The sequence below is a fragment of the Mandrillus leucophaeus genome, unplaced genomic scaffold (assembly GCF_000951045.1).
Source record: "Mandrillus leucophaeus isolate KB7577 unplaced genomic scaffold, Mleu.le_1.0 Scaffold728, whole genome shotgun sequence".
In the NCBI taxonomy this organism is placed as follows: domain Eukaryota; kingdom Metazoa; phylum Chordata; class Mammalia; order Primates; family Cercopithecidae; genus Mandrillus; species Mandrillus leucophaeus.
Genome location: NW_012107897.1, coordinates 987,790 through 1,002,471, shown reverse-complemented (window position 1 = coordinate 1,002,471; position 14,682 = coordinate 987,790). Strand labels below are relative to the sequence as shown.

Here is a 14,682-nt window from a genome sequence, read left to right as displayed (position 1 = left end):
CACCCAGCATACTTTGGACTTACATGTGCTTGGCTCTGTGTCTGTAGGAGAAAGAGAGGTGGTTTTGCTTTTGTTTTGTTTTTTTAATTTTTTTTTGAGATGGAGTCTCACTCTGTCGCCCAGGCTGGAGTGCAGTGGCGCAATCTACGCTCACTGCAAGCTCCGCCTCCCGGGTTCACGCCATTCTCCTGCCTCAGCCTCCCCAGTAGCTGGGACTACAGGCACCTGCCACCATGCCCGGCTAATTTTTTGTATTTTTAGTAGGGACGGGGTTTCACCGCGTTAGCCAGGGTGGTCTCGGTCTCCTGACCTCGTGATCCACCCGCCTCGGCCTCCTAAAGTGCTGGGATTACAGGCTTGAGCCACCGCGCCCGGCCCGCTTTTGGTTTTTAAGTTTCACAAGCTTAGCTGTGACCATCGTGAGGCAAATACAGGAGAGGCAGAAGACAGTGTGGTGAGATAAAGCCAGTTCTTCACCCCAAAAGGAGTGGAGCCAGGGAAGCAGACGAGGAAGCAATAGAGGCAGCTTCTGATGTAATGTGGACCCTCCAGGTCTCCACCACTCCACCTTCCCCGCCCACACTTCCTCTCCTTTAAGCGCCCTGTCCAGGCGGTCGGAGTGATCCCTGGCCCCGTGCTTTGTCTCTTCTCAGGACTGAGAGACTCTGTCGTCTCTTTCTCACCATGCTTCCCCTACCTGTGTGCCAGGTGAACCTCCTTATCCTTCACCCTCTGTTCTTTTTCTCCTACAAGAAAGTTATGGATTTCCTCTGCAGAGCCCACTGTGGCTTCTGCTTATTTCCATTGTAGTCTTTATCTGCCTTGTTATCATGCTACCCAGGGCAGAGAGAACGTCTTTCCATCCTAGGGTATGGTCCCTGGCTAGGGCTCTATCCTCAGACCCGTGGTCACAGACCTAGGTGAAGACAGGGATTTTTGTTCTCCTCCCAAACGTTGCATTTCCCAAGACCACCCTGGCCTGCTACGTCCCCATCCTGTGCCTATAAAAACCCCGAGACCCTAGCAGGTAAACACACAGGCGGCTGGACGTTAAGGGCATATTCACAGGCACTGGCAGGCCGGCAGGCCATTGACCAGCAGAACAACTCGGAGTTTAGCTGGGGTGGTCAGAGAAGAGTTGGCCGCTCAGTAGCCTGACTCCAGGGGAAAACCTTCCCACTCCATCCCCTTCTGGCTTCCCCCATCTGCCAAGAGCTATTTCCACTCAATAAAACCCTGAACTCATTCCCCAAGTGCAGGTGTGGTCTGATTCTTCCAGTACATGAAAGCAAGAATCCCAGGATACAGAAAGCCCTCTGTCCTTGTGATAAGGCAGGGGTCCAACTGAGCTGACTAACACAAGCCGCCTACGGACGGCTAAACTAAAAGAGCATCCTGTAACACACGCCCACTGGGGCTTCAGCTGTAAACCCTCACCCCTCGATACTGCCGTGGGGTCAGAGCCCCACAGCCTGCCCATCTGTATGCTTTGAGGTTTGAGCAGCGGGGCACTGAAGAAGCGAGCCATATCCCATTGCATGCCCTGTGAGGGACAAGGGAACCTTTCCCATTTCAGAGGCACCTGCTAATAATGCTTCTTCTTTTTTTCTTTTTTTTTTTGAATCTCACTGTGTCACCCAGGCTGGAGTGTAGTGGTGCGATCTTGGCTCATTGCCACCTCCGCCTCCCGGGTTCAAGTCATTCTCCTGCCTCAGCCTCCCGAGTAGCTGGGACTACAGGCATGCACCACCATGCCCAGCTAATTTTTGTATTTTTAGTAGAGACGGGGTTTCAACATGTTGGCCAGGCTGGTCTCAAACTCCTGATCTCAAGTAATCCACCCACCTCAGCCTCCCAAAGTGCTGGGATTACAGGTGTGAGCCACCACACTGGCCCCTACTAAAGCTTCTTAACTCTGCTGTGTATATACTGCTTAGAATGGACATATTCTTTGGAGCTGGAGTTTGGAGAATGTCTCAAAGCTTCCTAAGCGTTGAAGACAGACACCATTCCTTCCTTAGGCTGTGCCGCCCACCAGCCTCTTCTGCTTGATGAACAGGGAAGAAGAGACACAACACTAGAAGGAAAAGGGAGTTCTGGCACAGTCCTGGTGTTTGTCTGTCCTTCCGAGATTGGCTCTGGGAGTGTGTGGATGCATTTTGGCTCCATGGTGAATGGCTGTTGGAGGGAAAGGATAGTGTGTTTAGATTCCTGCTCTGTCACTTGTGAGTGGTGAGGCCTTGGGCAAGCACCTGACCTTGTAGAGATTCTGCTTTTTTACTTGTAAAATACTTTCTTCATAGGGATGCTATGAGAACAAATGACAGGCACCGTAAGGATTCAATGGATGCTTGTTTCCTTCATAGCACTTAGCACAGCCTAGTGCTTTTGTCTGTGTGCTTGCTTTTCATTCTCTTCCTCATCTATTAGATGACAAGCTTGATAAGAGCTGGGTCTTATGCTCATTGTTCCTGGGAGCCTAGCACAGTGTCTGGCACAGAATGAATGAATGAATGAATGAATGAATGAATGAATGAATGAGTGTGCACTGAATAACATACTGTGATAGCACACTAGTTTGAGATTCCAGCCTCTGAGTTTTATTCTCATCACTAACACTGAGATATTCCCTGAGCTTGAGTAGATCAGTTTTTCTCTGTCTCTAGACTAGTTTCCCCAACCATTAGGTGAAGTAAATTTAACCTCTTTCTTCTTAATAGGAATATTATTAGGATCTATGTGCTAACGTGTCCAAAGTACTTAGTGCTTCTCAGATGAAGGTTTCTATTAAGTAGGTATGATTAATCTCAGGGAGTTCCTTGATTTTCCCCCAAATACAGGATACATGGCAAGGGTGGTTTTTGCTTTTTCTGAGGAGATTGGGAGATTTTGCAATAGTGGATCCCATATAGCAATTGTTTATTGATATAGGAACATAACTAATGTTTCTGAAATGTAGCTTCCTTGATTTGATCTCTATTATATGATGTTTTCAAAAGAGCTTAATCAGAGCCCTCCATATTTCTGTTTGTTGGCAACAGGAGTGCCCTGTTGCTAGGAAGTTCACATGGGCATTGCGGAAGGTGACAGCCACTGTAGGTGCCAGACCCAAAGGGAGAAGGGGATGGGGACAACATGCGGCAAGGAGGTTCTCTGGGGACTGCTTGTCCATGTGGGCACACTGCCACCTGTGTCATCAGGTGACCTCCTTGCAGCAACTGCTCAGGGGTTGCCAGAGCTGCGTGACTGTTGTCCTTATGTGGCAGTCAGTACCCACAGTCTGCTTCCTGCTGTGGCCATGGCAGCAACAGTGGCCATAGCATAGAGGAGAGGGGATGTGGTAAAGGTCGGTGAGATGGCATTTAATCCAGATCTTCAGAAATTGGTAGAACTTGGACAGGCAGGCCTGAGGAAGAGCAGCTTTCTAACCAAATGGTCTGATGCAAACCAAAGCACAAAGGTCACAATGAGGATGGTCTGTACCCAGGGCTTTGGTGATGTGCTGTCACTGGTGAAGGCCAGAAAGAGCTGCTATCTAAAGTAATAACAAAAATAGAGACACCCAACCAGAGGGTCTGTGAAAGAGAAGGAGGCCTGCAGAGGGGCACAGGGTGATTGAGGAGGGGGAGGCTGGCAGAGGGGGGCAGGGTGATTGAGGAGGGGGAGGCTGGCAGAGGGGGGCAGGGTGATTGAGGAGGGGGAGGCTGGCAGAGGAGGGGCAAGGTGATTGGAGAGGGGAAGGCCAGCTGGTGGGGGAGAGAGGCAGGGTGATTGAAGAAGGGGAGGCTGGCAGAGGGGGGGTAGGGTGATTGAGGACGGGGAGGCCAGCAGAGGGCTGCAGGGTGGTTGGAGAGGGAGTAACCTGGAGTTGGGAAGACCAGGCACACCAGATAGACAATTCGACCTGGAGTATGCTAGTGGCAGTGGAAGAGGAAAGAAAAGGACAGCATACTTTGAAGACCATTGCAAGCATGACATAACTTTTTCCTTGAGTAGACCTGCAGTATGAAGCCATGAGCTGAATTATTAATACAACAAGACATTTGGGGGCCAACTTGCAGGCAAGATGCCCTCCTCCATCCACCTCTCATTCATTTAAAAAGGATTAACTGAAGGCTCCCCTGAGGCTCTGGCCAGTGGTTTTCATGGACCCGAAGGTGGGGAGCCATCTGAGAGGGAAGGCTGTCCTCCCTTACTTCTCATCCTGCAGAAACTTCACAGACAACTGTTTTCACTTTTCTGTATTTGTTCCCATTATTCATAACATCTTGGTATTTTGATATATTTCAGGTTAATGGAATTCAAGAACATAAATTCAAGCGGATAATATAATGAAAATACTACTATCTCCATAAGTCAGTCTTTTTAACTGCCTAAAGTTTTAACCAAGTCCCAGAGCTTTGGCTAATGATGAAAGAGGTAACAGAACAAACTCAAGTCTCTCGTCGAGCAGATGGAGCTGGTGGATTCCAGGACACTCCCCAAGGGAGCCAGGGATGACCATCTACGGATCTCAAAGTGGCGACATTTGCAAACCAGGACCCAGGAGCCCATTTAACAAATGTCAGGGCAGCCTGCAGAGAGGAATGGAAGGAAGAAACATGCATTCCACATCTGGGAGTGTTTAGAAGTTGGAAACCGATCATTTAGAAGAAGAGAGGAATTCCCTTTACTTCTCAATCAATAAATCATTGCCACATAGTTTAATAGCCTCCTCTCCGTTGGCCTCTTATTTTTAAATCTCCCTCATCCTCCCTCTCTCTCTAACTGCATTTATACACGGTTATTAAACCAAAGATTTATATGAGTTTAAAGCCATTTCCACATGTATAATGTGGAAATGTTGGCATTATTCTTTCCAGGACACCAAAATTTATGTGAGGTCAAACTATAAAGGAGACAAACTGTCTCTTTTGTGCCTGCCCTCCCTCTGTCTCCAGGGAAGAGCTCTTTTGGGTGGAGGTGATCATGAGCTCTTTTGGGTGGAGGTGATCATGAGGACTTCCTGGAGGAGGGGGCATTTGAGCAAGGTCCTAAGGACAGGATTACTGTAGTTGGAGATAACCAGGTAGGAATTCCAGGTGAAGGGAAAAAAGAGTAAATAACTGATTCTAGAGTTATTTACAGGTATACCTTGTTTTATTGCATTTCACTTTATTGTGCTTCACAGATACTATGTTTTTTACACATTGAAGATTCACGGCAACCCTGTATCGAATGAGTCTATCGGTGCCATTTTCCCAACAGCATATGCTCGCTTTGTGTCTCTGTCAGCATTTTTTGTCAATAAGGTCTTTTTAAAATAACGTATGTACTTTTTTAAAAGACATAATATCATCGCACATTTAAGAGGCTATAGTACAGTGCAAACACAGCTTTGATAAGCTCTGGGGAACCACAACATTTGTGTGACTTGCTTTATTGTGATATCTGCTTTATTGCAGTGGTCTGGAACTGAACTTGAATTATCTCTGAGGTATGCCTGTATATTTTTATAGAGGCTAATAATCTTAAAGGCCTGTCTAAATGTAAACATTCAGGTAGGTAGAAGATGTTTATTGTTTCTGAGAAGTTGTTTAGCATTTTTCACAGAGCAGTTAAGCCTGTTGTCTTTGCTAAGTATGGTATAGACAGAAAGAAGGGTCCAGTTTTGAGTCTCATGTGAGTCACGTGGTTTTGCCCAGAGAAGACGATTCTGTTCCAGGCTGTAGGTGCAGAGAGCACCCCAGACCCAGCATCACTTGCCTTGGTGACAAATCAGTGTCTCAGGGAAAACTCTCCCTACAGTTGGAAAAATAGCCCAAAATATTCAAAGCACACTTTATGCCGAGAGTAGTTTGGAACATCATCTTCTCGTCTTCCCTCACTCGCGCCGGCCCTCCTTTGTCTTGCCCATGAACACTGCTCTCCAATTACGCAGTGACTCCCCTAAAGAAACCAAAGCTCACTCTCATGCACTCCCATGCTGTACCGGTGCCGGGGGTCGGGAGAGCAGAGAACAGTCCCATTGCAGGGCAGCATCTGGAATAACCAGCCACAGATGCAGGCATGAGTCATCGTCCTCTGGGAGCCTCGCCTGCATCCCTGCTGAAGGCCCACGCGAGGCAGGCCAGCTTGATCTACTGCCCATTGCCCTGCCAGGGCTCAAGGCATCAGAAGATTTCCCTCCCCAGGCTGCCATGTGTTTGCCACAGCGCACGGCACTTCACCAGCAGTTTGGCAATGGGCTCACGCAATGTTGGAGCTGGTCTCTCAGCTGCAAGAAGCAGGCTAGGACGCTGCCTGTGGCTTCTCCATGGCCGTGCGGGACATCTCCACGGAGAAGAACAGGCTCACAGATGACTGTTTTGAGACAGCAAGTTCACTGGACACCCATTTGTACCAAGGGCATACTTGGCATTCAGCTGTGTAGCAGGCACTTTGGGATGGGTGACAGAAAAAGAAGAACCCTGCCCTTATCTTCAGCTAAGGTAAAAGACCTGAAATAGCCATAGATAACACTGAGGGACCGTACATGCAGGCAGACATGACAAATACAACAGCTGTAAGTGTCGAGTGGACACAGAGTCAGGGACGCTGGGGTGGCTGGTGTGTGCTGAGGGAGGGGCCTTCGCATATGTCACCTCTGTCATTTGACGCTACCCTAGAACGTGGATAGTTACCCCATCTTAAAGAGGAAGAAACTGAGGCCCAGACAGGTATTTAGCAGAAGATTTTTGTAAGCCATACGTCACCCCTTCGCCCACCTCTGTGGTGGGCAGGTGAGTGATGACGGCGCTCCACCTCCAACACAACTCACTTCACTGTCTCAGGGCCTTTCTCCAAAGCCTTTGGGTCTTGTCAGCCCCCAGGGGTGAGCCCAGGGCAACCTTCAACCATGGGGAATAGGAGTTGAGTCAACAGATAAAGATCCCAGCCTCCTGTTCTTTGGGGGGCCAATTCTGAGGGGCTTGTAACACGGTTCACAGACAGTGCCCCAACACGGTTCACAGACAGTGCCCCGTGTGACTGATCTCCAGTAGCCCACAGTGGCAGTGGGCTCAATGACACATAATTGTTTGATTTTTCCTACTTCCCATCCCTCATTCCGGCTTCCCTGGATCACTTCCCAAATTAACTACACATATCCAAGTCCATATCATAGTCTCTGCTTTTAGGGTAGCCCAAAGTAAGATAACAGGCTAAGGAGCTTGTTTAATGTCATCTATGAGGCTAAGGAGCTTGTTTAATGTCATCTATGAGGCTGCAAAGTGTCTGAACCAGGACATAAACAAACCTAGGGCTTCTGCCTCCCACCAAGGTTCTCTGTGCCCTGTGTGACCCTGTCTCCCTGGAGGGGAAATTTCCCAAGAGTGCTGAGTTTTTTGTTTTTTTTTTTTTTTGAGACGGAGTCTCGCTCTGTTGCCCAGGCTGGAGTGCGGTGGCGCGATCTCGGCTCTGCCTCCCAGGTTCACGCCATTCTCCTGCCTCAGCCTCCCGAGTAGCTGGGACTACAGGCACCCCCCACCATGCCGGGCTAATTTTTTGTATTTTTAGTAGAGACAGGGTTTCACTGTGTTAGCCAGGATGGTCTCGATCTCCTGACCTCGTGATCTGCCCGCCTCGGCCTCTCAAAGTGCTGGGATTACAGGCGTGAGCCACTGTGCCTGGCCGAGTGCTGAGTTTTGAGCCAGACCTTGAAGAAAGTAATGGATGTCACTGGCATGGGAGAAAGAGACAGTGTTCTGGGCAGCATGAAAGACCTGATCAAAGGCACAGAAGAGAGACCCAGAAAGCTTTGAAAGGGACAGCAAGAGGCAGGCTCCCTGGATGTTGGCTGCACAGAGGTGAGGGGAGGAGGTGACAGATGAGACAGCGACTGCTCTACTCTTACCAAAGTCACCCGCAGCTCCTGAGTCATGAAATGACATGACACTAACAATATCCGGGATATGATGAGGTGGTACAGTGCAGAAAATGGATTTGAGTAGGTTGGGACTCAAAGGCAGTGATGCTGGCTCTTGTCCTTATGAACAGTTGTCTACCAGGCCATTTTGATTTCCTATGAGGCAGCGAAGGGTACCCTGGACACAAGTTTTGTTTTAAGGGCTCCTGGATTGCTGGAGGCTCCGGTCTGGTAACCTGTCCTTGAGTCATGACAGGGAGCAACGCTGTATTCAAGGGTGGTGACATGTTACCCTAGAACACTGGTATAGTTACCCCCATCTTAAAGAGGAAGAAATGGAGGCACAGACAGGTACTTAGCAGAAGATTTTTGTGAGCCACGCCTTACCTTTGAGCCCACCTCTGTGGTGGGTAGGTGGGTGATGGCAGTGCCCCACTTCAAGCACACCCCACTTCCCTGTCTTGGGACTTTCCACCAAAACGTTTGAATCTTGTCAGTCTCCAGCCCTCCCAGGGAAGACCCTAGGGCAACTTTCAACCATAGGGAAAGGGAGTTGAGTCAATGGATAAAGATTCCAGCCTCCTATCCCACCAATTTCAGAGTGTGGTCTCAGGACCAGTAGACCAGCATCATTTGGAAACTTGTTAAAAACTAAAGTTCTTGGCCAGGCACGGTGGCTTATGCCTGGAATTCCAGTGCTTTGGGAGGTCGAGGTGGGAGGATTGCTTCAGTTTGAGACCCATGTGGGCAACATAGCAAGACCCTGACTCTATTAAAAAGAAAAAGAAAAAAAAAAAGGTTCTTGGTCCCTACTGGGGACCTACTGAATCAGAAACTGTCGGGGTGGCGCCCTGAACTCTGATTTAACAAGGCCACTCTGCCATGCTTGAGCTTCGGAAGCACAGCTCGAGGATATGAACGTCTCTGCCAGTGTGTTCTACTTTAGCTGCTGTTTTCATCCTGTTGTTCTTAGTCCTAAAGTACTCCTTTAAGCCAAGCTGGGAAAGAAAACAGAAGTTAGTTCTTTGATAGCAGGTTCTCATTAAAACATAGACAAAACGTCTAATAGAAAAATGTCTGACTAATGGACGACATCCGACTAATGTGATTTCACAGTGCCTGTTGCAGAGGAGATGCTCAATAATGTCAATTTCACTTTTCTAAGCAGGGAGATAAGATAAAATATGAGAATATGGTAAGCAAATGCCAAAGAAACAAATATATAAGGAATTATTTTAAATGATAAAGTGAATTTCTACTGGAAGACACCAGAAACACATGAGTAGAACAGACAGCATTTCCCTGTTGTTGTGCTCTGTGAACAGCCAGGAGTGCAGACAGAAGGGGGAAGACGGTCATTCTGTCTTTGAGGGTGAACAGGTTGGGCTCAAACAGGGTGTGGCAGTTTTCTTGTAGAGGTTTATTTCTCTTCCTCGAGACCAGCCGGCCTTGCTGCCTCTCTCTCTCAATAAATTTTTTTTGTTTTTTAGAGACAGGGTCTTGCTTTGTCACCCAGGCTAGAGTGCAATGACATGATCATAGCTCACTGTAGCCTCAAACTCATGAGCTCAGGCAATCTTCCTGCCTCAGTCTCCCAAGTAGCTAGGAGTACAGGTGTGTGCCACCATACCTGGCTAATTATTTTATTTTATTTTTGTAGAGATGGGGTCTCACTATGTTGTCCCGGCAGGTCTCAAACTCCTGGCCTCAAGCCATACTCCTGCCTTGGCCTCTCAAAGCTCTGGGATTAATAGATTTTTTACATGGGACTGTTCTAGGGAGTAGAGTTCCAGGGCCATGACTGTGAGCCAAGATGTCAGACGTGTAATGGGAATGTTGGCCATCACTTTGGGTATTCGATTGTTACACTGAAAAATTAGTGCTATGTTTGACTTGACTTCCAAATGAGTGACTTGGAAACTTTAATACATCGTGCCATTAGGGTCAGTTTTTAATATCATTATTATTATATCCAATGGTTAACCTTAGACACATCAATCCAATGTTACGGATTTAACAAAAGACAAAGGAACCCCTGTTCCGTGATCTCAATTCCGTCCCAAACTATGAGGTGAGCGGGTGGTCACGGACAAGCTTAGGTGGGTCTCTTCTGTTCATGCCTCAGTTTTCTGTAGAGAGGGAATTAATGATGCCAATTATGGAATACTTATTCATTCCTTCATAATTCATAATTCCTTCACTATGAATAAGGCATTATTGTTTACAACAGTAAACAAGACAGATAAGGTTCTCCTTATTGTAAAGTTTGCATTCTAGTGGTCACTCAAGAACATTTCTAAGGAAAATGACTGAAATGGCACTACACAAGGAAGAACTCCACAGCTCAGGACACCAGAGACAGTTTGACTCAGTTAAAGCACTTGTTGCTATGTCTCCCTAATTTTTTTTCTTTTTTTTGAGTGGGGGAGGCGGTGGGGACAGCTCTGTCACTCAGGCTGGAGTGCAGTGGTGTGATTTTGGCTCACAGCAGCCTTGACCTCCCAGGGTTCGAGTGATCCTCCCACTTCAGCCTCCCAAGTAGCTGGGACTACAGGTGCACGCTACCACACCTGGCTAATTTTTATATTTTTTGTAGAGACGGGGTTTCATCATGCTTCCCAGACTGGTCTCAAACTCCTGGGTTCAAGTGATCCACATGCTTTGGCCTCCCAAAGTGCTGGTATTACAAGCGTGAGCCACCGTATCTGGCCTCCCTAATTGCTAAGAAAAGCATTCCAGGAATGAATACTATGTTGTCTTAGTCCATTTTCTGGTTAAAACAGTACACTTGAAACTAGATAATTTATAAAGAAAAAAAAGGTGGGAGGGGGTAAGTGATGAGAAATTCCTTAATGGGTGCAATGTACATTTTTCAGGGAATGGTCATCACTAGGCGATATATCCATGTAACAAAACTGCACTTGTACCCCCACAATATATACAAAAAGAAAAAGAAAAGGAATTCATTTCTTACAATTATGGAGGCTGACAAGTCCAAGTTTGAGTGGCTGCATCTGGAGAGGTCTTTCTTGCTGGTGGGGACTCTCTGCAGAGTCCCCAGATGGTGCAGGGCATCCCATGGTGAAGGGCTGAGCATGATTGTTCATATTTTTCTGCTCTTCTTATAAAACCACCAGTTGGCTGGGCGCAGTGCCTCACGCCTGTAATCCCAAGACTTGGGAGCCCAAGGCGGGTGCATCACGAGGTCAGGAGATCGAGACCATCCTGGCTAACACGGTGAAACTCTGTCTCTACTAAAAATACAAAAAATTAGCTGGGCATGGTGGCAGCCCCAGCTATTCGAGAGGCTGAAGCAGGAGAATCGCTTGAACACAGGAGGTGGAGGTTGCAGTGAGCCGAGATCGCGCCACTGCACTCCAGCCTGGGCGACAGAGCGAGACTCTGTCTCAAAAAAACAAAACAAAACAAAACAACCCCTCCCCCAAAAACCACAAAAAATAAAAATACAAAAAAGCAACCAGTCCCACTTCCATAACCCATTAATCCATTAACCCAGTATTGGTCCATGAATGGATTAATCCATTCATGAGAGCAGAGCCTTCATAACCCAATCAGTTGTTAAGGGCTCCACCTCTCAATACTGCCACACTGAGGATTTAATTTCAACATGAGTTTTGGAGGAGACAAATATGAAACCAGAGCACTTATGAAAACCTGAGGCTGCTTACACAGACCTGGTAGAGTGTGCTCAAAGCCCTGGAAAGCCGATCTTGTGTGGGACCCTGATCACTGAACTAATGCTGTTCCCACACCCTTTTCATCTCCGCCCATACTGCTTAACATAAAGTAGCAAATGCCTCAGTAAAATGCTAATGATTAAAGGAATGCTCTTTGGACCACTGCAAGGTTTGAAAGCATTTCCATGGGTCCGGGACCACGTGTTAGCCTCTTCATTTTGTGAACAGAGAGAGTCTACTGGCCAAACCACATTCACAAAGAAAGATAATTTAGGCGGCCTCCATCCAAATTCTTACCTAAGAAGATGTTACAGCTAAACGCTTGTGTCCCCTCAAAATTCTGATGTTGAAACCCTACCTAATACCAATGTGATGGTATTAGGAGGTGAGGCCTGAAGAAAGTAATTAGGACTAGATGAGGTTATGAGAATGGAGTCTTTAGGAAAGGGATTTGTGCCCTACACGAGTCATGAGAGAGCTTGCTGTATCCCTTTTCCCACCATGTGAGGATATAACAAGAAGCTGGCAGTCTGCAACCCAGAAGAAGGCTCTTACCAGAATCTGATCACGCTGGCATGCTAATGTCAGACCTCCAGCCTCCAGAACTTTAGGAAATACATATTTGTTGCTGAAGTCACCCAGTCTATGATACCATGTCCCAAAGGGACTGAGACAGGTTCTTAGTACTACAGCCATCCCACACTATTTTACTTGAAGTCTTGGTCTATTCGGGCCACTATAACAAAATACTATAAACGGAGTGGCTTATCATTAAGAGGAATTTATTTCTCACAGACCTGGAAGCTGGGAAGTCTGAGATCAAGGCACCCGCAGACTTGGGGTCTGGTTCTGCTTCCTGGCTCATAGGTTGTGCCTTCTGATGGCACCTTCTTGCTGTCTGGTCACACGGTGGATGGGGCAAGTGAGCTCCCTTGAGTCTCTTATAGGGGAACCAGTCCCATTCATGAGGGCTCTGCCCTCCTGACCTAAACATCTCCCCAAAGGCTCCACATCATCTTACCAGTTAGGATTTGAACATATGAATTTTGGGGGACGTAAACATTCAGATCATGTCACTTAATTACATATTTGGAATTTGGGTTTTTTTTGTTTTTGTTTTTTTGAGACCAAGTCTCCCTCTGTCGCCAGGCTAGAGTGTGGTGGTGCGATCTCGGCTCACTGCAACCTCCGACTTCCCGGTTCAAGCGATTCTCCTGCCTCAGCCTCCCGAGTAGCTGGGATTACAGGCACATGCCACCACGCCCAGCTAATTTTTATTTTTAGTAGAGATGGGGTTTCACCATGTTAGGCAGGATGGTCTCAATCTCCCGACCTCGTGATCCGCCCACCTCGGCCTCCCAAACTGCTGGGATTACAGGCGTGAGCCACCGTGCCTGGCCGGAGTTTGGCTATTTTTATTCCCTCCAGGAGTAGATAAAGATAAATGTAAAAAAATGTTTCTAATTTCAGCCAAGTCATCTGTTAGAGCCATATTTTAATTCCCCTGGGTTTCTTCTTATAATCTGGAAGAATTTTTCTTTTAGTTACCCCCTTATCATTCAGATCACAGACTTTACATACTTTGGCCAGTGTCCCTGAATTATCTCACGCTTTTATTATCTTGAAAACTTCTTTGACAATCAATTATTGCCAGACCCAGAACACCTCATGGGGTTGTGTTTTTTTCTTTTTGAAAGCAACAATTATCTCTACAACTGCTTTGAAAACATCATGAGACCAAGTTTCTAAGGGTACAGGCAGCTTCTCATGTGAATATCAAAGCAAGCCTGGGGATGTTAATTAAATTTCAAGAATACATCTTTAAATATTACCTACATTATTAAACAAGGATTAGAGGAGAGAAATCAGTGGGGTTCAGGTCAGTGTACTGAGTCTCTGTAGCATCAACTTAAACAGAAGCTCATACCCCAAAAAACTGTCCTTAAACTTCCGGTCTCATAAACAACCCGCCACTTACTGTGGAGGCTATATTTGGTGGTTCTTGCCTTTCCCTGCTTCAATATATTATGTTGTGAACACTGTTGATAATAATGTCTTTAACTGTAGAGCCTGCCACATTCATGACATTCCAAAAATATTCTGAGGATTTCTGGGCCGGAAGATGAGGCCATCTCACATTTAAAATAGGACTTTGCAAGTTATTTCTACTCTGTGTTCAGCATTATCCAAGCAAAGACTCTAAGTAACAGCTGAAATGCTGTTTTTTTATTTTTTTTATTTTACGAGTGGACACAATTCTCACCTGAGTCCTGTTAGTCTTGTTAAAATCAGTCAGACAGAGAGAGGGGGCTGGGGGAAGTAGGGGCTCTCTATAATTTTAATTCTGTGGTCTGGGACACACCTCAAAATTACAAACCCCGGCCCCCTACTGTTGGGATGTCGCCTCTGAGTCTGAAAACTTTCCGCTCCTCTTTGGTTTGTTTGCGAACATGGAACTGCCAAGAGTTCTGAGCTCCTTGGGTTGGGGAAAGGCACCTGGGCTACCGGCTACTTCATGCACACTCCCGGCCCTGAAGGGAGGCGAGGACCAGACGCCCCGCACGGGTCTAGCCTTCCACGTCTCCCTCCGGCCTCCGGGCTGCCCTGCGGCCCCGGCTATCTGCAGCTCACCGCGCCAGGCCCCGGGCCCAGCGTCCCGGACTGGCCCAGAGAAAGCAGAGAAGGTGTGGCTCGTCCGGGAAAGGGACAGAAGGAAAAGAGTAAAAACAGAAGCCAGGCAGCCAGCGGCTCGGCCCGAAATGCTGGGGCTTTCTTAGGCTCACTGGAGGCTGAAAAAAGTTTCCTTTGTCAAGCAGTGGCCACGTGGCGCTATGGCGGTCACTACCGGGAATTAACCACGGCCACACTCTCAGGGCGCCAAGCGCCGGCTCGGGGACACGCCGGCCACCACCTCAGCCGGCTAAGGGGAGCCCGAAACCTGCTGGCACCGCGGGAATCCACTATGGAGGCGTAAAGGGGGACCCATTGGGGTCCGCGAGGGGATGGCAGGCGGAGGGGAGCGGAGGGAGGAGCTCCCGGGGAGGGGGCCGCGGAGGGCCGGGGTCCCGGGCCTTGGGGAGATGGGTTGGCTGGGAGACC

The 14,682-nt window shown here is 47.7% G+C and overlaps 1 long non-coding RNA gene across 1 annotated transcript; it reads right to left on the bottom strand.

The window, feature by feature from the left end:
- Positions 1-4,350: 4,350 nt before the first annotated feature.
- On the bottom strand, positions 4,351-8,581 carry LOC105528655. The gene is made up of 3 exons (XR_001004391.1): positions 8,273-8,581; positions 7,874-8,121; positions 4,351-4,574 (listed from the first exon to the last, which is right to left on the bottom strand). It is a non-coding gene; the product is annotated as an uncharacterized LOC105528655 (long non-coding RNA).
- Positions 8,582-14,682: the final 6,101 nt, after the last annotated feature.